The sequence below is a fragment of the Nannospalax galili genome, unplaced genomic scaffold (genome assembly GCF_000622305.1).
Source record: "Nannospalax galili isolate Female #2095 unplaced genomic scaffold, S.galili_v1.0 scaffold266, whole genome shotgun sequence".
Classification (NCBI taxonomy): domain Eukaryota; kingdom Metazoa; phylum Chordata; class Mammalia; order Rodentia; family Spalacidae; genus Nannospalax; species Nannospalax galili.
The window spans coordinates 2,347,211-2,371,592 of record NW_008355390.1 but is presented as its reverse complement, the minus strand read 5'-3'; the positions used below and the strand labels follow the sequence as shown (position 1 = coordinate 2,371,592).

Sequence of the window (24,382 nt, the reverse complement as noted above, 5' to 3'; positions counted from 1 at the left end):
TTAAAAAAAAACCCCCAAAAAAAAAAAAAAAAAAAAAAAAAAAAACTTGAAAATAAAATTTGAAAATTAAAAAAAAAAAAAAGTTTAGGTACCTACTAGTCTTGGTAGATACCTTCTCAGGATGGATGGAGGCTTTTCCCACTATGGGGGAAACAGCAGATATAGTGGCTAGCTGTCTAATCCAAAACATCCTTCCCCACTTTGGCCTCCCCCTTACCCTCCAATCAGACAATGGCCTGGCCTTCATCTCTAAAGTGACCCAGGTGGTGTCTTATTCCCTGGGAATAACCTGGAAACTATACATTCCCTACCGTCCCCAGTCATCAGGCAAAGTGGAACAGGCTAATTCACTTCTCAAGGATCACCTTACTAAACTTTCCTTGGAATTACATCAATCCTGGGTCACTCTCCTACCCCTGGCTCTAACCAGGTTATAAGCCATCCCATGAGCTCCATCCTTTTTAAGTCTTTTTGAGCTTACATATGGCAGGCCTTTCCTCCTAAGCAATGTGCCACTCCAACAATCCTCTCCCCTCCACAACTACATACCTGCTTTCACACTTCTAGGAAAACTCCTCAGGGAGCATGCCAACCAGATTATCCCACAGGCATCCAAAAACCAGATCTTCCATCCCCTTCAGCTTGGAGACTATACCTACCTCCGGTCCACTGATTAACATAAGGGACTGAAAAGAACCCTCTGGTCACACTGGACTGGACTCCATCTCATGATCCTGTTTGCTCCAACAGCAGCCAAACTCCTAGGACAACCAGGCTGGGTCCACCTCTCTAATTCAAGTCTGCTCAGGAACACACTGGATATAAAAAACTGACAGACATGATGGACAGGGAATGTGTTAACACCAACAGATACCAGGAAATGGCAGTCTGAGAGGAACCCTTCAGATCCAGCCTCATCACCTTATTTCAAACCCCTCCCCCTTTTGTCATCAACCTTACTCAGCAGGAAGTAGCCAGAGAAGAAACGCCATCCCAAATCCTATAACATAAAAGGTTAGAATGACAGGGTTCATATTCAGGCGACCCCAGGCCCAGAAACCATAAGGCCCCTAAGAGGAACTAAGTCAGCCAACTCCCAGCCACCTTCAAGCTGACAAAAGCAGCTCCAGAAATTAGTGACCCAATGTGTTGTGATCACCAGAGCATGCTGCACAGGCTGACAAACAGGTTTCCCAAGCCCTGTAACTGCAATGGGTTCCTGGAACCCTGTAATTGTAGAAAATATATTTTACAATAGATGTTTTCCTCAATAAGTTTCACCAGGTACAGACCCCACACCCTCCTTGAACAGCCCCAAAACAGTCCCAAAGAGCAGAAAAATATTCTCTTTTTCCACATTATTTCCCTTTATAAGCTTCCCCCCTGCAGCCATTAGGCTGCTGGTTTTTACTCAGTCCTGAGTTACTCACACCCAGCCCCACCAACCCATTAATCTCTCACTTTGCCAGAATCCTCTCTTTTTCTGTTTTGTGGTGACCCCAACCCCTGCCACCTTTTTATCTAACAATTGTGACAGCATTACCATCCTCATCCTGCCTTCTAGGCACACCAGGACCCTCAGTCTACAAATATCCTCAATCAGAAGCTCCCTGAGACTCAAACCCAAAACCACACTAACTTAGAATCTGCTCCAACTACTAATCCTTAGGGGGGTTTTTCGTATATAAATGTCCTTGTTAAATGACTAGCTGCTAATATCACATAAACCCCAACTTTGGTATATGTACCCCAATTTATACCACAGTCTCCTGAAATAAAACAGCTTAGCTGTGAATGATCCTCTTAGAAGACAGGCTCAGTGGGATATGGGGCAATCTGACAACTCAGCTCCCTGTCCATGAAACATATAACACAGCCATAGATGGGGAAATGGGAAATAATGAAACATTCTGTTTTCTGAATTTCCTTTTTCTATCTAATAATGGAAACTCCCAGAAGAGTTCAATAATTCTGAATCTTCTCTCTAAGGCAAGATTTATGCCCTTGAGGAATATAGAAAAAGACAGCTTGTGCCTGCATAAATAAATGTTATCATAAACTTTCTTATCTTCAATTTGTTTCCTTATTTGTTTTTCCAAAAGAAAGCCATGCTTTTCTCTGATAGAAATCTATTTTTCTTTTTTAAAAAAATATTTATTTTTATTTAATGTGTATGAGTGTTTGTCTGCACATATGTATCACATGTGTTCCTGGTACTCTCAAAGGCCAGAAGAGGGTGCCAGGTTCCCTGGAACTGGAGTTAACAGATGTTAGCTTCCATGCTGGGAACCTGGGTCTTATGCAAGAGCAGCAAGTGCGCTTAACCACTGAGCCATCTCTCCAGTCTCCTACCTTCTTTTTTATTTTTCCCCCATTTTCCATTAGATAGGTGACTTTTTGTTGTTGTTTGTTTTTGTTTGAAACAGGGTGTCCCTGTAGCCCCAGCTGGCCTGGAGCTCACCATGTAAACCAGGCTAGTCTTGAACTCACAGAGATCCAGCTGCCTCTGCCTCCCAAGTACTGGGATTAAAGGCATGTGCCACCATGCCTGGCCCTAGATATGTGACTTTTTAACTTTAGCCATTCATGGAGCCACTTACTATGCCCACATCCATGTGAATAAACTTTTGGCCTGGTTTTTGTTTTTGTTTTTGTTTTTCCTGAAGCTAATCTGTCTTAGATTAATTCATTTGTCCCAATCATTGAAGCTAAGTAGAACAAGGGAGATACCCTCTTCCCTAACAGTAGTTAACCATGTAGCTCTGCAGAAGAGCTGGAACAGCATTTAAGGAGAACCAATGGGTTGAAAAGATAGCTGCTCTTACAGAGGACCCTCGTTTGGTTCCCTGCATCCACATGGTGGCTAACAAACATTCGTAACTCCAGTTCCAAGGCATTCGACTGCCTATTCTGGTCTCCATGAACACTCCACACACATTGTATACTTATACTGTGCAGGCTAAACTTTCAGACATATAAACTAAAAATAAATACACATGAAAAAGAGAGAGAGTTAAAAGATGAAGTTGTGCACTGAGGAGAAGGAGGCAAAGGACCAGAGGACAAATGTGAAACAGAAGTGAAGGTCAATAAAACCAGAACATTCTTTGGTTGTTACTAAAAGAAATCTATAGCCTACCAATTATACAAATAAACATGAGAGGATAAGGCTCAATAAAATAGAATTAATTTTTATCTCATATAGATTATTCAAAAGCAAATGTTAAAAAAACAAGAACTTTCCATCGCCTAAACAGTATTTAGGAAGTGATATTCCTATATAATTAAGAGTAGAAAGCAAATGCTTAAATGTTTCTGTTGTTGCAAAAATGATTATCATCCAAATACCTATGTGAACTGGAACTGTCTAATTTTGTGCTCAAAATAACTCTGTCGTGATTACGACCATGACCTCTTAAGAAGAACTGTAGTGAAATGAGAAGCCTTGGTCTTCATCTTTGCAAGATCTGCTTTATTCATTGTAGATGCTCATACTTCATAACACATCTTATCAATAAGAATTAGACTAGCCTGATAAAGTCAGTGCCCAGGATTTTCAAAACTTGTGAGTCTAAATATTTAAAACACAAGCAATTATTGTGTCCTAAGGCTATAAAAAGTGAGCATTTCACTACTCCCCCTCTAAGTAACAGGAGTGTATCATTTCCAAAGGTCTAAGAACAAGGGAGATACCCTCTTCCCTAACAGTAGTTAACCATGTAGCTCTGCAGAAGAGTTGGGCCAGCATTTAAGGAGAACCAGGAAGCAGCCTTGAGCTCTGTTCCCAGTAGCTTGTGTCCATGTTCACCTTCCAGCTTCACTGCTAAAACATCTTTGGGACCAAGGATACATCTTCAGGTTCAGTGACAGTTCAAAAGTCTCTATTTCAGTGTTGGTCACAATGTATCTTCTATAAACGTTTGCTAAAAAAAAAAAAAAAGGAAAAAAAAATTATGGCCACTAAGGCCACCAAATGCTTCTTGGTTGCTCATATCATGGTCTGCTGTTCAACGCTATACAACTTTCTCCCTTTCTTGCTTAATGATACCCACCTTCTTGAAGCTCTCGTAGCTTCAGTTATATGAACTTCTCTCAGTCTCACCCTCTTCCTTGTTTTCTTTCTCAGCCTGCTCTTCCGGCTCTGTTTTCACTTGTCACCCCTCAGATGTTGATGTGTCTCATGGCTCTCTACTTGAACCCTTTCTCTTCTCAGTCTCCACTCTTTAGACCATATCAACTTCCTCCACAGTTTTAATCTCACATTTCTCCAACACTACTACTCACTTGATTTCCTAGAAAATATTTACAACTGCCTCTTGACAGGTGTTCTACAGAAACTTAAAATACAGTGTGTTCAAAGTAGAGTGTTTCCTCAAACACTCCCTTCCAGCAAGGATTGAACTGTCCATATCAAACAATCCCCAGGGGGTGCCCATTCAAAGTCATGTCCAAAATGATTGGCAGCAGAAGTGTTTATTTTTTCTGATTTTGAAATAATGAGATAATGTACAGGGTAGGATCAAGTCTAAAAACAACATTGTCATATATGTTTAATATACTCCTTAAACACAGAGCTTAGGATAATGTTTTGGCGTTTTGTTTTGTTTTTTTACTTTTTTGAGACAGGGTCTTTCTGTAACCCCAGCTGGCCTAGAACTTGCTATATAGCAAGTTCTATCTCTCAAGATCTGCCTGTCTCTGACTCTTCAGTGCTGGGATTAAAGGCATGCACCACTATGCATGGCATAATGGTAATTTTATACAGTATTTTTAGTCTGCCTGATTTTGGCTTCTGATCTGTCACATTTAGTTTAGGTTTAGAATTTTCCATTATGGCATCATGTAAGTGCTCAAAAGTTTCAGATTTTGGATTTGTGGATTAAGGGGTGTCCAATTTGTATTGTCCCAAGGCATAAAAGTCTTTTCCTCAGTTATGATAAACATATATATAATATTTATATATTCTCTTAGTTGAAGTGTAATGCTCTAATATCCTATGGTTTTTCTCATCTGTAGCTATATAATATACAACAAAAAAATATCTAAATAAGAATAATTTGTATGTTGGATTCATTTGATATTTGCCTTGTTAATACAAGAAACCAGAAACCTGAAGAAAATGATTAATTTTTCAATGTACTTTTTATGTATCTTTTATAGGCAAGTTTGTAATTTGCAACCTAACTTCAACAACGAAAAGTTGATACAGGCAGGACTTACCAGTTAATTTAAGCATATTCAAACCTAGGTGAATAATGTTCAGTAAAGCTCTGGTTTTAACTCCCTGAGTTTCTGGTATTAATCGCCAATGGTTTCTAATATCATTCAATGTACATGAAGGTATGCTTCAGTAGCACAGGAACCCTCCAAGTCATGGATATCATAAGCTAAATAACAGCCTCTAATGTCAGTGTCCCATGATGTGTGAATGCGAAAGCAAATTAGCTGATAAGTTAAAAATGGGAAATAATACGGGATTATGAAAATGATCCCAATAAAATCAAAGAAGCCTTTAAAAGATGGGAGCAAGAAGGTCCAGTTAAGAGAAGATGATATGACAATGGAAGCAGAAGACGGAGAAAGGAGGGAAAGACAGATTTGAAGAAGTTAGGATGCTAGCTTTGAAGATCAAGAGAAGGCTGCTAAGACAAGACCGAGACAAGACAAGAAGTAGAAAGTACTGTAATAACTAAGCTGATATAATGCTCAAACTAAAAATATATAATTATAATCTTAGAATATAAATTTGAAATCCTGTATGTTTACCATAACCATCAAATCTATATGGTTTGAGTCTGGAACATCCTTTGATGTTTCATGTATTGAAACCATGGTTCCCAAAGCACCAGTGTTCAGAGGTTGAGTCTGGGGAAGGTGATTGGATCATAAAGGCTCAGACCTGCTGGATTCATAACATGAAAGCATATTGCCATTCCAAGGTGATGAAAACTTTCAGAGCTAGATCCTCATGAGAGAAATTAGGTCACTGGGGGGGTGCCCTGGAATGGGATGTCCTTCCTTCATTTTTCTCTCTCTCCCTCCCTTTCTTTCTCCTTCCTGTCCCTGATGAGTTCAAGGCCTTGTTTCTTAACTATTCCTCCACCATAATGTTCTGCCTCCACTCAAAGAGCCAGGTAATCCTGGACTGGAACCTCTAAAATAATTAGCCAAAATAAATCTTCCCTCTTTTCCTGTGAACTGGAGCTGTAGTCAATTCCTATGAGCCAGAGTTGCTGTCCTCTCATAAAAGTTGGAGCTGTGATCCCCTCCAGGAAATAGGAAGTTTTCGTCCCTTCCCTTGAACCTGGAGCTGAGGTTTCCCCCTCCTGTGGGCTAGAATTGTGGTCCTCTCTTGTGAGCTGGAGCTGTGTTCTCCTAAACACCCACCCCCACACACACATCCACCCATCCCCCATACCCCCTACACCTCCCACCCCTCCACCCCACCCCACCCTGGTGAGCAGGAGCTGTGGTTCCCTCCTATGAACCTGGAACTGCAGTCCTCTCCTGTGAGCTGGAGCTATGGGCCCCTCCGGGGAATTGAAACTCTGGTCCCCTCACAAGAGCCTGAAGCTTTGGTCCCCTACCCTGAGCAACGGTTCCACATTCCTCTGGCAGTAGGCTGATGGTGGAATAGAGTGGAGCACACAGGACTTCCTGATGTTGATTTTTCAGTGTTCTCTGAGTGACTACATTCCCTACAGCCTCTTCCTCTGAGACCCCAGTTTGTGCAAGGCAGAGGCTTTGCCTGTTATGCTGGGGACAGGGGAGGACTCTGTTATTTATAGATTTTGGTTTTGGGAGGACTGATTTTCTGGAACAGACTTCCCCTGAAGCCCAGCTGTGGTCCTCACTCCACACGTGGTCCTGGGCATCCAAGCTTTCATATTGGACCTTACCCATTCCAGGGCACCCAGAGGTTTTCTGTTATTTTTTATTACACTTCTACAGCCCCAGTGTGCCTTCACCTATGCCTTATTGAACTTCTAGAGATAAAGTCACAGGGGTTGGAGAGTTGGCTCAGTGGTTAAGAGCACTGACTTGCAGAGGACCCGGGTTCAATTCCCAGCACCCACATGGTGGCTATGAACTGTCCTTAACTCCAGTTCCAGGGGAATCCAAAGCCCTCTTCTGACCTCCACAGCATTGCAAGACACGGGTGCACTCACATACATTCAGGCAATACACTCATACACATAAAATAAAAAATAAATAAAATATTTTTTTTAAAGTCACAGTCTGGGAAGTCAGAAAGAAAAAAAATTTTTAAAGTATTGTGATAACTAAACTGATATAATGGTCAAACTAAAAATGTATTATATCAGAATATAAATTTAAAAATCTATATTTCTACTATTTTTTAAAAATATTTATTATTTTTATTTTATGTATGCATGTATTTTGTGTATGCATGTATTGCCTGCATGTAGGTAAGTGCACCCGTGTCGTGCAATGCCCGCAGAGGACAGAAGAGGCTGTTGGATCCCCTGGAACTGGAGTTACGGACAGTTGTTAGCTGCAATGTGGGTGCTGGGATTTGAACCCGGGTCTTCTGCAAGAACAACTAGTGTTCTTAACTGCTGAGACATCTCTCCAGCCCCTCTACTTTAAGTTTTGAATATTGTTTACTGACAAAATTGTACCACCAAGCTTCAACAGTAATGTGAAATCTGTCACTGTTTCTATAAAGTGTGTTTACCTTTCACTCCCTTTCCAAATTCTCCAAACTATACAAAGTTTTTCAATGTAACCACATTACTTCTTAAAAAGAGCAATGCCAATAAAATGTTTTTTAATGTTAGGTGTGGTGACAGACACCTTTAATCCCAGCACTCAGGAGGCAGAGAGACCCTGTGTGTATGTGTGTGTGTCTTTAAATATTCCCTCCTTTAAGTTGTACCTTGCATTTTTGTCAAAATGATAGAAAACTGGCTAACAATAAGAAGTGCAAGGGTCCTTTAGGAAGTTGAAAAGAGAAGACGTTTCTCCCCACCAGCAACCAGAAATTCATCAATGACTACACCTTGATTTTAGAACTTCTGCCCTTCAGAATTATAATAAATCCTTTTTCTTAAATATAGTTGACAAAGTGTCCAGGTTAGCAGGAACCTGAAAACTCACTGGGCACTCTAGCAAGAGGAAGAGCACATGGAGATCTCTGGCCCATTCGACTGTACTTTGGACTGGAAAACAACACATCACTTTGGTTCATTATTCATTGCCCAAGGGTCATATGATATTATCTGCAATGCGGCTGGCAAGACTGTTCTCTTGTGAATGTGGAGGAAAAGAAAAACCAGGTATTAGCAAGTACTAGGAATGGCTGTCCTAGCCTCATACCTGTCAGAAAAGGGCAAGAGAAATGTTTTTCACCTGACTTGGTCTAGATATTCCTCTTTCATTGCAAATGTGCCTGTCTCTATGGGGTGCCCTGTCCCCTTATTAATTACAGAGAATTTTCAGTATTTGAAATTCTTCACATTTACATGTCATATAAAATTCTCAACTCTTCAGCTCTAGCTATTACAAAGCTTTTCAAAAATCAAAGAATTTAAAGAATATGTTTCTCTAATACTGTCACTGTCCCTTGACCTCTCTTTATTTCCAAATAATATTGTCTTCTGTATCTTATTTGCCCTGTATTCAAGCACAGCAACCCACTTATAAGCCACGTTTTCTCTTTATGAAAGAAAGAATGCACAACTGGACACTAACTCTAGTAGAGTTCTCTAGAGAAAGATGTGTAACCACTTCATGAAAGTTTTATGTGACTCATTTTGTGTATGTATATGTGCGTCTTAAATGTTCTCAATCAGATGTGATTTTATTCTGTACATAATTAAATGTAATAGATAAGGAAAATTATCTAAATTTTATTTATTAATTTATTTATTTTATTGATTCTGTTGTCTGCATGTATGTAAGTGCACCCATGTTGTGCAGTGCCCTCAGAGGACAGAAAAGGGTGTTGGATCTCCTGGAACTGGAGTTATAGATATCTGTTAGCTGCCATATGGGTGCTAGGATTCAAACCTGGGTCTCTACAAGATCAGCCAGTGCTCTTAACCATAAAGACATATCTCCAGCCCCCAGAAAATTATTTTTAAAGGTTAATTTGGAGGGAGACAACATAAAGTAGTAACTAGATCACTGTAGATATACTTCTAAGATGGATCCTGCTGAGCCTTGTGTATCTCCCTAACCTTCGGTATAGATCTTGTGACTTGCTTCCAATTGACAGAATTAGTAAAAGTGATGGGATTCCAATTAGGCCATTAGTTATGAAAGATTGGCATTCCTCTGGCTTACAGATTTTCTCTCCCTTGAGGGCTTTAATACAATAAGTTGTCATACTGAAGCGGCCACATACCAAGGAACTGAGGCCAGTCTCTGGCAAAGCATTAAGGAACCAAGGTGTTCTGCCCAAGAGCTTGCAAGGAAATGAATTCTATCAGCCACTTGCTGAGTGAACTTGGAGGTAGATCCTGTTAGGATTTAGATCCATAGCAGCCCCACCCCCTCCCCAACAGGACCTCATGGGTTCCACAAGCCCCTGAGATAAGCACCCTGGTCTTTGAACTCAAGAGAAGCAGACTTTTCTGCACTATTTGGTCAGCACAGCAGGTCTTCCCTTTGCTCTCAAAAGGGGGAAGGTTTTAACAGTCCTGCCCTCCTGCTCCCCCATCTTTAAAAAATATATCTTCCCACCTTCTGCACCCCCAAGCCCCTCCCCTATAAAAGACCCCAGCTCACAACCGTGGGCTGACATTTTTCCCTACCCCAGAATGGAATCTGTCCCCTGCAAGGCTTCTTTTGCTATTAAACGGCTTTCTCCTGATCAACCAGATTCATCTTTTGACTTCATCTATCAGATGGTGCCAAAACCCGGTTCTAACTTCAAGGGACCTCCCAGAACTCACACGTAAAAACCTCTGACTGGACCTCCTTGCCATTACTGGCCTCTGCAAACACCACTGATTTGGCTTTAAGGTACACTCCCACCCTCTCTCTCCTCTCTCCTTCTCTCTGCTTTGCCTTCACTTCTTGCCAGCTCTCCTACATCTTCTTTTGATCTCCTTTCCAATTGAATTCGGTCACTCCCGGACAGTACTTCTCTCTGTGACTGTTGAGTGTCTGGCACAGTTACTGTGCCTGCCTAAGCCCACCTGGGGATGGACCTGCCTCCCTGACTCACTCCAATCCATTTGCTACTTCGGTTCCCTCAACCCCAGCATCTCGTTCCCCTTCTTCTCTCCTTTTCCTCGCCTTCCCCAACATATCACCTTCATTTTCTCCTCCCTCTTCCCTACAACCATTCTCTCTCTCTCTCTCTCTCTCTCTCTCTCTCTCTCTCTCTCTCTCTCTCCCCTTTGCCTCAGACTTGGAAGGTCTTCTGTCTTCCATCAGTTTTCCCTGTCTTTATCCTCTTCCAGTGCCTTTCTTCCTCACTTTACTTTGGATGATTTCCGATACAGTTCAATCCAATTTTAGGTCTCCTCTCCTTTGCTTTCGTCCTTTACTCTAGGCTATATTTCCTCCTTCCTCTAACTACTTATGGACTTCCTACACATGAAAATACTCTGGATCCTTCTCCTCTCTCCCCCTCCTGTAATTCTTGTTCTACTTCTAAACCCACCTACAAATGTTTAGGTCTCTGTAAGTCTACCTGCTTTTCTAAATTTTTCAGAGAAATTTTTTTCCTATATCCCTTTTAAACATGCTTTCATTAACACTTTAAGTTTCCCAGTACCTTGTACTTCTTTAATTTTCTCTAAAACTTTCTACTCCCCACCATGTGGCTCCCAGCCTGTCACATTTGACCTCCATGTAGGCTCTAAACCTGCATGGCTCCATGGCTTTCTTTCCTTCCCACTATTCACCCCCTCCAGGCTGCCAAGATTGCCAGCTCGCCTGCCCTGGAGATTTTTCTTTAACATTCCAATAAAATGGAGAAAGTTTCCTGTTGGGCCCATTCTTAAATTCTCTTATGAATGAGACTAAGAACACTTTAGGGGACTCTTTATCACTGTTTTGACCCTGATAGGCTAAACAGGCTGGGCAGCTTCGCTGGAACATTTAAAGAATTTCAGGCAGCTTTCCCCCATGGACAAATGGAGAACATTTTCAAAGCCTTTTTTTTTTCCTTCCTAAACTTTTTCTCAGTCGAAGGGGCTCAAAATTTTGATCTTAGGCCCTGTTGGGCACCAAGAAAGCAGTACTCAGGCACCTACTTTTCTAACTAGACCTAACCATTTTAAATTTCACTATACATTAAAAGTCACAGGCTCTCCTCAGGGAGACATATGCTTTCTGAGCAATAACCCAGTGATTTATACATCCTGTTCCTTCTGCTGCCCTCATGAGTTTCTTTTCCAGCATAGCTTGCATCTAGGAATTAAAAAATCCAGAGACCTTTGCTTGCCATTACAGCTACACTGGTTGGTAAAAGACATGGACTCCTTTGATTTACTTTTCTATTTGAGTCATATATACATATCTGAGGGTATTTTCTTCTTTTATATCAAGTCTAACCTACCAATACCAGGGGTGCCTAGGAGTTCCTTAAACTTCAGACACTTAATCATATGTCCTAATTCTCTTGCAATTTATTTTTGTTTTTGTTTCTTGATGACATCATAGAGTAAGTAATGCATTTCTAGTTCAGACTAAGGGAGTAATGCCAGATCTCCACAATGGGAGTTTAAATTTTAACATTGTTTAGGGCCTGTTTCCAAAGGGGATTACTTTGAGTTTTAACTTCTTATATGGTATATTTACTGGTTTTTAAAGATGATTGTTTTAAGTTTTTACATTGTTTGACATATTTACAAATTTTTAAAAGGAATTATTTTTAGGTTTTTGACATTGCATGACATCTTTATCTGGTAGTTTTGAAGGAATTATTTTGAATTTTAACATATTTTATATGGTATTTGCTAATTTCTAAAAGTTACTACTCTAAATTCTTACTGTTTTCATAGTAAATTTGTTACTCTCTAAAGGGAACTTAAAATTTTTCTAGTCATATACCTTCAAGGTACAAAGGGAGCTGACAGTTTGTGATGACTAGACCTGTGAAGCACATGGAAATTTGCTGTACTCCAGGGCCAAAAACTTACAAGAGACAAGCTACTACCAACACATAGTTACAACAAGAGGTAAAAAGTAATAGTCTACTTGAGTGAGAGGCTTATAATGCAGCCTCTATTGGCCTTAATTCCTCCCATTTCTACATTGTGATTCTAAGCCTGTTTTTCTCTGGAATAGAGTTATTTCCCTCTCTGATGCTCAGATGCTCTATGCTTGCTTGTGTTCCTGCCCCATCATTCCCTGAGTGCTTTCTAATTATAATGTCAGGGTCATAGTAATTATATTGGTAAATTGTCATATGCTGTTTGAGTGCACTGAGATGCTGACTCTGGAGATGAGACTGGCCCTCTCACTTCAGACTCAAGCTTATTATTTCAAGATGTGTTTTCCAAGACTCTTTTCCAGGTTCAGGCTGGCCCCCTGACCCTGGGACAAGAAAAAAGAAAACAACAAAACAGCCAAAGAGTAAAGGCACTGTGCAATTGAGAACAGCTAAGGTGTAAATTAATTTCAGCAGAGGGTATTACTGTCTATAATGAAACTGGCTAAAGGGATTATTTTCAGTACTATTTAGACTATTTATTCTTAACAATCTGTTAATGTTTCCTTTTCTTTTTCCTGTCTCCTCTGATTTATGTTCTTAGATTGACAGTGTTTTATTAACACCCTTCAGTTATTTAGCTTTTAAAAGGGAAAAGATACTACCTCAAATATAAATGACAAACTTAACTCTTTCTTTAGACCACTAATTACCTATACAAAACAACATCTAAGCTGGTTGGGTAAAATCCTATTTATTGAATACCATTTTTGTTTTTAGTTTACTTTCAAGGTGTTTTAAGGTATATTCATTTTGTTTGTCTACTTTAAAGGTGTTTTGGTTTAAAAATGATAAACCACATTCTCAACAAAAACTATATAATTAAGTATGTATACACAGTCAACACAAATTTATGTTTCTTAAAAATTCATTTACTTAGTATCATATTAATTTTTAAGTAAAATCTCATGCAAACTAGAAATGTTAAATTAACACCAAAATATTTTTTTCAGGCCAAAATATTTTCTCTTTAATCTACAACATGGTTCCTAGTAGTAAAGTATATAAATTAATTTTAAATACTTCTCTTCCTGTCTTTGAGGTGAGGAAAAACTCTCTCTCTCTCTCTCTCTCTCTCTCTCTCTCTCTCTCTCCCTCTCTATCATCACCACCCTTCTGGGGCTCATCTTCCCTCAGCTTCTACTAAACCACGGGATCAACTCATTCTACAAGATTCCCTCCCTTCTGGTTTTTCCTTCACTTTTCTCCCATCCCATTCCTTGTACTTGGTCTCCATCTACTAGCTGGTCATGCCACACTCTCATTGCAGTGTTTTCCACTCATCTCGCTTGCCTTGAAATCACACCAGTGTGTTGGAAAACTCCTTCCTTTCTCTGGATATGGGATGCTGTTTCCAGAGACAGGAACATGTACTACTTCCTATCCAGGACAGGATCTCTCCTTTCCTCTCCCTGATGATCTGATTGTGGGATGCTGCCTTCTGGGACTTGGAAATAACTAACTCAAACCTGTACTCGAACCCATGATAAGAAAATGATGCTTTTTTTTGCCACTTGGTTCTCCTTGTTCTCATTTTGCATGATCGATGCCAAACCCCTTTTCCTCCTACTCCCTCCCTGTCTCTCTCTTCCTCATCTGCTGCACTTTTGTGCCTGGATTTGTGATCCTGCCTCCACTCCCTATGGAGAGAGGATTTTCTTTGTCTGCTACCTGCTCAGTTCTGTCTCTACCTCCTATCTGCTTGCTCAGTTCTTTCTCTATCTCCTCTTCACTCTGTACATAATCTATCGCTATGGGGACCACCCATTCAAAGTCTCAGGGTCTCACACCTCTTGCTTGTCTTCTTAAATCCTTAAAACAACTAGGACTTTCAGATACAATCAGGCCAAAATGCCTGAAGTCCCTGTGCACCACTGCCTGGCTTCAGTATGTTAGATAATGACTCTGTCTGGCCAGACACCAGAACCTTAAACTTCAATATTTTGAGAGATTTAGAAAATTTCTGCCATCATAATGGCAAACAGTCTGAATTACCATACATCCAAGCTTTCTTTGACCTCTGTGCTAATCCCCTCCTCTGTGTCCCATGTTCTTCCCATCAGGTTTTTCTGGCTAAGAAAGTTTCATGGGATCCCAACTTGTCAGGGGCCTCCACCCCTCCCCCTCCTCCCTACCCCTCCACCTCGGCTTTTGATCCTACCATAGCTGATGAACTGCCTCTGATAAGCACCCAGCCCCAACCTCCTCCTGCTCCCCAGCCTGAGGCACAGCCAAGTCCCCCGCCCCACTCTCCCCTTGCTATACCCTCCCTTGCCTTCCATTCCAGGGCCCAACCCAGCTCCCCTCCCTTCTCCACCTCGAACTCCCTCTTTGCAATCTTCCCCCTCCCCTCTCCACCACTCTAGGTCCATCACCTGCTCTCCTTGACTGACTATCCCCTACTCGAGGAAATCCAAAACCTTAAATATGTCTTTTCCAAATATTCCCTAGTCTCCCCTATTCTGGCTTCTAGCTCAAATAACCCATCTATCCCTTATGTATCTATTTCTACTTCTACTTCAATTCTAGACCTTGCCTCTGATACCTCTGCCCCTGCATCCCCTCATGGACAGGACACCCTTCCCACCTCTCCCACTCTGGCCTCCTCCCAGGACTCCCCTTCTCTCAACCCCTCTCCTATGTCAAGCCATACTCACTCCCAAACCCAGTCTCAGCCCCCTGCCCATGGTATCTTCCCGCCCCCCAGGAGGTGGCAGGCATGGACAGGGTGGTCAAAGTCCGTGTCCCTTTCTCTCTTGGAGATCTAGCTCAACTCGAATGCAAAATAGGCTCTTTTTCTACTAATCCTACACATTTCATACAAAAATTTAAATACATCACTTGCACCTATGATCTAACCTGGACTGTCCTGTCCCATGGGTTTCAAGATAGCCCTCACCTCTTTGGACAAGCCCTAGCCTGGGATTTAACCTCCCTAGATCTTAACCCCTCCACCATCCTACATTATGTAGATGACCTATGTCTTTGCTCTCCATCTCTCTCAGTCTCCAAGGTTCATACAATCTAACTCCTTAATTTGGGGGGTAACAAGGGATGTAGGGTATCTTCAGCTAAGGCACAGTTTTCTCTCCCTCAAGTCAAGACTTGTGGTTCCTTCTCATACCTACATCCTACCATTTAACTATAGATAGGACAAATTACCTAAGGTCTTTAAAGTCCCCCACAACCAAGGAGGAAATTCTGTCTTTCCTAGACATTGCAGGGTACCTGCGCACCTGAATTCCTAACTTTTGCTCTATGAAGCCTCCAAAGGGAACTCCCCTAAGCCCATTGAGCCCTTAGGCCTGGTTACAACAGCCTTCCACACTATCTAGAAAGCACTCTTAAAGTCACCAGCTCTAGCTCTCCCCAACCTGAAATGTCCATTCCTCCTCTATACAACTGAAAATAAGGGCCAGGCTTTAGGGGTTTTGGGACAGATGAGGGGGTCCCACGTTTGTCCTAGTAGCAGATCTTTCTAAACAGCTTGATACCACCATCTGGGGGTGGCAAACTTGTCTCCGTGCTCTGGCCACTGCCACTCTCCTGGCTCAGGAGGGACTTAAGCTCACTTTGGGTCAGCCTATCTCTGTCCTTCCCCCCGCCACTGACTTAAGGTTTTACTAACCCTCACATCTCTTGCCAATCTAGCTCCCTCTAAACTACAACTCTTCCACGTTACATTTCTTGAAAATCCCTCTCTCACCCTTAATTCCTGCCCTCCTCTCAATCCAGCTTCCCACCTCCCTTCCAGCAAACCACTCACTCACACATGCTTGGAAACTCTTCAGTTACTCTCCTACCAGGATCCCCTAATTTCCCCAGATCCCCTATCAAACCCAATCCTGATTTGGTTTATGGATAAAAGCTCAACTGTCATCCCAATGGGATCCCACAAGGTGGGGTATGCGATAGTGTCTCTCACAGATGTCATTGAGTCAGGACCCCTACCACTTGGAACCACATCACAAAAAGCCAAACTGTGGCACTCACCAGGGCCATAATTTTAGCCAAGAATGACCTTTTACTCCAGCATCCCTCCCCTCTACATGATTATTTACCTGACCTTGACCCTTCTAAGGAAACCACTCAGGGAACATGCTGACTGAATTATTCCTCAGACTTCTAAAGGCCAAATTGACCACCCACTTCAGCCTGGAGATCACGCCTACCTGCAGGTACACACCCGACAGAAAGGAGTGAAGGAAACCCTCCAACTGCATTGGACTGGTCCTCGCCTGGTGATCCTGTCTATCCCAACAGCAGCCAAGCTCTCAGCACAACCTAGTTGGATATCTCTCCAAATTAAAATGGGCCAAGGAAGACCACAAGTACCAGGCCACCAGTATCGGGCCTCTTAAATTAAAAATCTCAAGGACCCCACCTTTAACACCAATCCAGGAATGAGTTTTCTACTGATCCTATATCTAGCCTTTCCTCTGAACCCCACCTTAATCATTCCCCACTGCACCTACTTACTGTGTTTCTATAAATTTGAAATGAGACAAAGATAATATATAGCTAATCTTAAATTTTCTAAGGTCGTAGCTTAGTCAACTAGTCTAAGGATGTCTAGTCAAGGTTTATTTAAAGATGTTGCCCAAGCAGAACAGTGTGATTGGGTGTTCGCCTTTGTAAGTTTCTCTATTTCCCATATCCGAGATATAAACTATGAAAAATTCAGATAAAGATGTATTATGTGGGTTGTCTACCCATGTCAGGAGCAAGGGACCCAAAGAGAACTCAAGAATACATAGCACATGGTAATTAAAAGTACCAGATTGGTGTAACTAACCTTGTTAGATGTTTAATAGCCAAACTCTAAGGCCTATACTAATCTGGTCAGAGGGACTTAAAGGGACAAATTTTTGTTCCTTGCCCTCAAGGTCAACTAAGTTCCAGGGAACTATGGAGCATCTCTCGAAATGTCCTGTAACTGTGGTGAGTCACCTGTCCTCTTGTTCAGAGAGGCCATGGAGACCCTGGAAGATGGACTTGAACCAGTGTCCAGTCTGAAAAGAGGAGGGGCAACACAGAGGAAATATTTCCTCCATGCTTCCAAGCAAAGCCCTGGTCAAGCAGGACCCCTTGACTTGTCTTCACATAGATAGAACTGGTAAAAGAAAAGCCTGAGGAGCCAGGGGCTTCCTCCAAGCCCATGTGACCCCTGAGGACCAAATCCTCGTATGATCTTAATAGTAAAAATAAATTGGTTTATTTGGGCCAACAGTATGGTCTTAAACACCCAAAAGGAAAATATAACCAAAAATTAAAGCCATCAGTATATTTTAAGAGTTCAAGGGATTATACAACCCACATATTAGACTTAAGTTCTTATGTTATTGAGACAAGTATCTCTTGTTGATGATTTTGTTCCTAATACGACAATGCTACTCAAATGTAAGACTTACATACATGTAGGCAATATACTCATACACATAAAATAAAAATAATAAATAAAAATGTTAAGAAAACAATGCCAACTTGGACTGGGAAGATACAATTTGTAAGATATATTTCTTTTTAAAAGGAGTTGTTCAGGAATCTGAGAGTGTCCCAGAACACACTGACAAATTCCTCTATTTACATACCACATTTCTCCATTTACACACCCACAAAATAATTTGCACCTTAGTTCCAAAGGACTAATAGATTAGGTGAAGTGACTCAGATCTAAAGGAAGCATATCCTTGTCTATGAGCCTTGGTTCCCTCCTTCCCAATGAATAACAGAATTTGAAAAGAAAGAAATGAAAGCAGAAGGGAAAAGGTGGTTTGAGATAAAGATTTAGAAGTTTTTCTTGTAACATGTTACAGAGAGAGAGAGGGAGCAAAGAGAGAGAGAGAGAGAGAGAGAGAGAGAGAGAGAGAGAGAGAGCTTTCTGAGAGCCTCTGATAGCTAGCGGGGCTCAAACCTTGAAGACAAATGGGCTGTTTAAAGTTTTTAAGCAGCAGTAGGGAAACCCAGCAGTCCAGGCTGAGCGGAACCCTCAGCTGAAGGAGGGATCACAGAAGCAGCAGGTCCCACCCTAGAAAAGGCAGAAACCACCACCACCACCACCCCACCCCGCCTCTGCAAAGACAGACCTGCAGGACCTGATTGTGAGCTTTTAGTAACTTTTGGAAGGCTCAGGGTTCTCCTCCACCAAGTTTCACAGTTCTTCACTGACTGGTCCTATTTTTCCATCTTGTTTACATACCCTCATTTTTCCAATCAAGGCCCAACTAGGTTCAGCTGGTACTATAAACTTGTGCTTCTGAGTACAGAACTGAGGCAGGAGACTCAGGAGGAAGAAAAAGAAGGCCTCAGAGTTGATTCACACATTCCCACTCGATGATAATAGTAAATAAAAATATAAAATTCTGCATAACTGGATAGAACTAGCCTTAGAAAAGATAAGACAGTTTTAATTAAAAGTTAGTGTTATACAACTGATGGATCCATCCTTCAATCATTATAATAATTCTCTATCAAAGTTTTTCTCTTTTAAAGATATATTTTATTTTATATTTATTATATATATGTAAATACATGTGTGCATGTATGTGCATGCCTGTGGAGGCCAGAAAAGGGTATTGGATCCCCTAGAGCTGAAGTTTCAGCCTGTTGAGAGCCTCCTGTTGTGGGTGCTGGGAACCAAACTCTGATGATGTAAGTGTTGGGAACCAAACTTGGGTCCTCTGCAAGAGTGGCAAATGCTTGTATGTAACTCCTAAGCCATTTCTTTGAATTTACTAGCAAAGTTTTTCAAAACAATATAATCAGGCAAGAAGGATTAAAAGGATAATCATGCCCACCGAATGTATGATTATATTATTACTTTTTATTCTCAATCAAATCGGAGTTCAGAAGGAAAAGTAAAGAAAGTGATACTTTCTTTACTGTGAGATTTGCCACTGCACATTTTCATTAATGCTCATCAGTGGCCTGTTACAGCGACATCAAAAGGCATCTCTTCCTTGGGGTAATTATTAGTAATTTGGATCAAGAAGTTTCCCTACAATATCATTTCCAGGATTTGTCTTATAACCGATGACTAGATAAAGGATTCTCCCCTTATTGACTTCTTCTGTTAGAATCATAGAAGGAACCTATTAAATTCCTGCCTCAAATTATGCCTATAGACAATCTTAAAATCCAAGGTTAGAAGTCATATAATCTTGGCCACTAGTTAAATCATTCAGTAATAAAAATACCTTCCCTCCCTGTTTTGAAGGATAACCCTGGGAAGTAGGGTATGGTAAAGGACAAAGCTATGCAAGTACATATAAGTCACAGTTATGTTTTTTCAGTAAGTCATGATACCTCTCCTCCCAGAGCCTCACTTCTCTTTTCCTCTCAGGTAGATCTCCAGGTTTTGATTAAACACACTTATATTGATTATTTATATCTTTTATCTACAAATTGTCTAAAGTAATATTCAATTCTATAGTCTCAATTTTCTAATAATTTCTATTGGGTTAAAGTCCTGGCCAATTCTTCTAACGTATGAAAAGTTAACTAACTTTCCAGACATCACATCAGACAGCTACTCTGCAAAGATAAGAAATCTGATTGTTTTCCTTCCAAAACATTTGTTTAGTTAATATACTTGAGGGTGGTCCATTCATAGTGGACCTTTGCCCATTCAAAATTTCTTAAAATTTGATCTTAAGTAAATTGTCTTCATCTGTGTGATCTACTATAATAAAATTTTGTACAAATAGGTGACTGATAAGCAATGGAAATCTCTTTCACTGTTCTGGAAACTAGGAAATCCAAGATGGAGGTGTTGGCAGATTTGGTGTCTGAGAGAACCTGCCCTCCCCTCCCCTCCCCTCCCGTCCCCTCATGTATTCATGTGGGGATGCACATATGTATGTGTGCATGTGAGTATGAGTATAGAGGTAAAGGTCAACTTCAAGTGATGTTTCTTGGGCACTGTCCACATTATTATTTTTGTGACAGAGTTGTATACTCATCTGGAGCTCACCAATTAATCTAGGCTGTCTTACCAGGAGGTACCAAGGACCTGCCTGTTTCCACCTCTCCAGCACTGTGATTATAAGTATGCACCATCTACCAAAAAAAAAGAAAAGAAAGAAAGAAAGAGAAAGAAAGAAAGAAAGAAAGAAAGAAAGAAAGAAAGAAAGAAAGAAAGAAAGAAAGAAAAGCTGGGTATGGTGGCACATACCTTTAGTCCCAGCACTTGAGGAGGCAGAGGCAGGAGGATCTCTGTGAGTTAGAGGCCAGCCTCGTCTACATAGCAAGTTCCAGGCCAGCTGGGGCTATGAGGAAACCCTGTCTCAAAAATACCAAAAAAATAAAATAAAAAATAAGTATGCACCATCACACTTGCCTTTTTATGTGGGAGCAGGGGTCAAACTCAGACTCATGCTTGCACAGCAAGAACTTACCAGCTGAGCCATCTTTCTAGCTCTCTACTTATGGATCAAAGGCACCTTCTTTCTATGTGCTCACATGGTAAAAGCATGAGGGGTCTCTCTTTGGCTTCTTTCAGAATGTGACTAATCATATTCATATGGAGTCGGCCTTTGTGACCCAATCACCTCCCAAAGGCCCCACTTTCTAAAACTATCACCTTGAAGGTGAGGGTTTCAGTGTATGAATTTTTCAGAAACAAACATTAGAACAGATCTTTTGAATTCTATATTCTCCTTCACAACATGTCCCTGCTTAAAGAAGCACACAATTGTTTGTCAGTTAAATTACTAACCATGTATCCCAACCTGTGTTTCACTTGTCACATATGAAGAAGCTGCAGGCTCATCCCCTGATCTTAATAACCCCTATTCCAATGCCCTGTATCCTAGTTTAGTAAGCATGACCACAGGCCAGCTGTTCTCTACTATCTGTCTTATTTCAACAATCGGAGTTTCATTTTCTCTAAGTTAAAACAAAATCCTAAAATAATTTTGTGTCTTGCACATTAAACTCGGAATTCCTGACTTTTGAATTACTTGGAACATCGAAGCTAATTGTGGAAATATTGCTTGATTTTTCCGTCAGGATTTAATTCTTATATGAGGCCAGTTTCACCTTTTCTTGAGATTTCACTCAGTTAACACCGAATATCTTTACCTTTTATGCGCTCTTAGGTGAATTGCACCTGGGATTTATAAGATGGACCCAGCAAGAAAGAAAAAAAGTGAAGTGAATTTTCTGAATGTGAGAGAAGGTCATTCGGAACTGTACTCCAAAATCAACGAGAATCTGTTTCTAGGTGGCCTTTCACACATTTCCAAATTGCTGTGAAAACACAAGATTCACCTCTGTTATCCCAGTACTCAGGAGGCTGAGATAGGAGAACTACAGGTTCAAGGCTGGCCTGAGCTGCACAGCAAGACCCTGCTTCCAAACAACAATAAAGGATTTGGTGAATAAATAAATACATCATACTACATGGCCATTTGTGATCTTTCATGAAACTTCTCACAGCCATAATTTCAGAGTCTTTGCCAAATGTAGGATCAAGATGTAGCCTGGTTTTTATAAGTAACATCTAATTCATGAAACTAGAATATGCCTCTTTGCTCTGAATTAACTTTCAATTTTTTAGTTTCTGTCTGGTGGGAAGTTCATCATTCATATCCTCTCTGAGAAAATTTCAAAGATGAAATGTTAAGTGAGGACAGAGTCTCAGTGATAAATCAGTATAGCAGAGATCACACCTAACAGGTCTTGAGGAAGAACAGTGGTGGGAAGGGAAATGGAAGAAAGGAATTGGCTAAAGAGAAGGAAAGATGCATTGTTTGGACTAGCAGAAACAGTATAAATGTGGCAGGCGTGCTTTCCCCTCCACTCCTTATTTACAAAACTAAAGAGTAAATTAGGTTCATCTTGGTGCTTAATTGAAAGATGAAGAAAACAAACCTTAAAAAGCCCCCTGCTGGCCGCTCTAATTTCTGTCCTATTTACTCCTTTAAAATATGAAAAATGAAAAAAGCTCCTTACTTTATCTGTATTCAAGATATAGCTTAAAAACATAGTTTCTATCATTAATTGGCTTCCCAATTAAACTATTTCTAATTATTTATTTATTTTTGGTCTTTTTTTTTGAGACATGGTCTCCCTGTAGCCCCAGCTGTCCTGGAACTCACTATGTAGACCAGGCTGGCCTTGAACTCACAGAGATCTGCCTGCCTCTGCCTCCTGAGTGCTATTTTAAAATATTTTATTTATTGATTGATTTTATTTTCTGTGTAGGAGAATATTGCCTGCATGTTGGTAGATGCACCTGTGTGGTGCAATGCCCTTGGAGGTCAGAAAATGATGTCAGATCCCCTGGAACTAGAGTTACAGATGGTTGTTGGCTGCCATGTGGGTGCTGGGAATCGAATCCAGGTCCTCTGCAAGAGCAGCCAGTGCTCTTAACTGATGAGCCATCTCTCCAGCCCCGACCCTCTTTCATTTTTCTTTAATTGAATTAAATGCACTATACAAACATAAATTCCTAAAGACATTTCTGTGACTTGATTTTCTTTGATCATTAAAAAAAAAAATCAGTCTCGTAAGTGATAGATTATTGTTAAAGTTACATTTAAAATTATATAATGTACGTTTATTTTATTATTTATATCTTAATCTAAGGGGAAAAGTTTTTTTATTATCTTACACTCATGAAGATTTAAAAAATTAATTTGTAAATCATTTCTGTCTGAAATTATAATAGCTATCTTTTTATTATTCCAGAAAATAGATAATAATATGCATAGTAAAAAAAAAATCCTGGCTGAATTTGATTCATGCTGTAACTTGAATCTATGATGAGATCATTCTGTAGACTTATCCTTTAGTAAACAGAACTCCTTAGGGCAGCTTGACCCAAGTTGTACAGGAATGTAAATAAAAATGAATCTTTTTTTTTACATGAAACAAATATTTTACCATATTATATGTTGTAATAATCTTTCTCAGGTCCAACACAGAAATCTTAGCATGCATCAAATATTCAAAGCCCGCTTTTAAAACAAAAGCAGCAACAAAGTTTGACAATACTTACATTTAGGCTATTTTCAAAACAAAGTGTAATTAATGGAACAGAAGAACTTGTGCCCTGTAATAGTGACAGCTGTATGGGAGCAAACACACATTTATCTTCATTGTACTCCAGTGTTTTCTGCCTGGGCATGTGTGAAAAGCACAGGAGAGACCTGCAACAATGTTAGTACTGACTCAGCCTTTGTTTCGGCTCTTTCCTGCATGACCAAGCCCTTGCACTTACCTGGCATCCTATCACTGACTTTGTAAAAGTCATGGTTCCTCCATTTGACGTTTTCTCCATAAGCCCAGGAATAAATCTGCAGCATGGAGTTCTGTTCATGAGTTTAAGAACATTATTATTCAAACAAAACACTTCAGGCTAGGGAAGTGCCTAAGTAAAGAACATTTCCTACCATGTGTGAAACCCTGGTTTTGCTTCCCAGCACCACAAAGAAAAAAAGAAAGAAACAAACAAAAACCTTGACCTTTCAGAGTCAGTGGAGTGAGCATAAAAGTTGCCAGGACATATGAAATTTTTCCTGAGACAGAGTCCATCCAACAACTTTATGACAATCCTTTTGGATTAAGCTTTACCTAATACCCTCCAGTTGGTCATGAGACAGTCAGGGGACTGGAAATGTGTCACTTGATGAAGGTTTTCAGGCTGATAACAAGAAGGTAAGCAACTATGTCATCCAGGAGGCTCCAAAGTCCAATGTCCATTCAGGGTCAACTACAGTAATTCCCTTTTCTAAGTCCAGACTTGGCCCATCAGCTAAAGCCTATTAAGGGGCGGTTTCCCAAAGCTCAATCTGAAGAGATTATGGGCTACCCAGTTTAAAGCTGGCCACAGAAGCAAGGCAGTGTGAGTCACAAGAATAATTCCTGTATCTTGACACTCATTGTTACAGAAGTCCTCTTCACAGACATGGGGATAGTCGCAGCTTTTACCTGGGGGCAAGACAGGATCTTCAGGTGAAATCAGGGAGTGTTTGTTTGCGTCTCCAGTTTAGCTAGAGAATGGTGACTTCTGTGTCATTTTAGTTCATTTACTTTTTAGAATAAAAGTTCAAGGGCTTGACTGCATCTCTGCTCTTCAAGTTGTTGGGTGTTTGGTTAGCTGCAGTTTCCCATTGCAGAGACAGTCCTGAGGGGGGCAACATTGAATCTGGCATGGATGGTTTTCACATGTCTAGGCTGGATGGCTTC

The 24,382-nt window shown here is 40.6% G+C and overlaps 1 long non-coding RNA gene across 1 annotated transcript; it reads right to left on the bottom strand.

The window, feature by feature from the left end:
* Window positions 1-3,468: 3,468 nt before the first annotated feature.
* Window positions 3,469-23,756, bottom strand: LOC115067608. The gene is made up of 3 exons (XR_003846995.1): window positions 23,587-23,756; window positions 23,415-23,505; window positions 3,469-3,923 (listed from the first exon to the last, which is right to left on the bottom strand). It is a non-coding gene; the product is annotated as an uncharacterized LOC115067608 (long non-coding RNA).
* Between the last annotated feature and the right edge of the window lie 626 nt (window positions 23,757-24,382).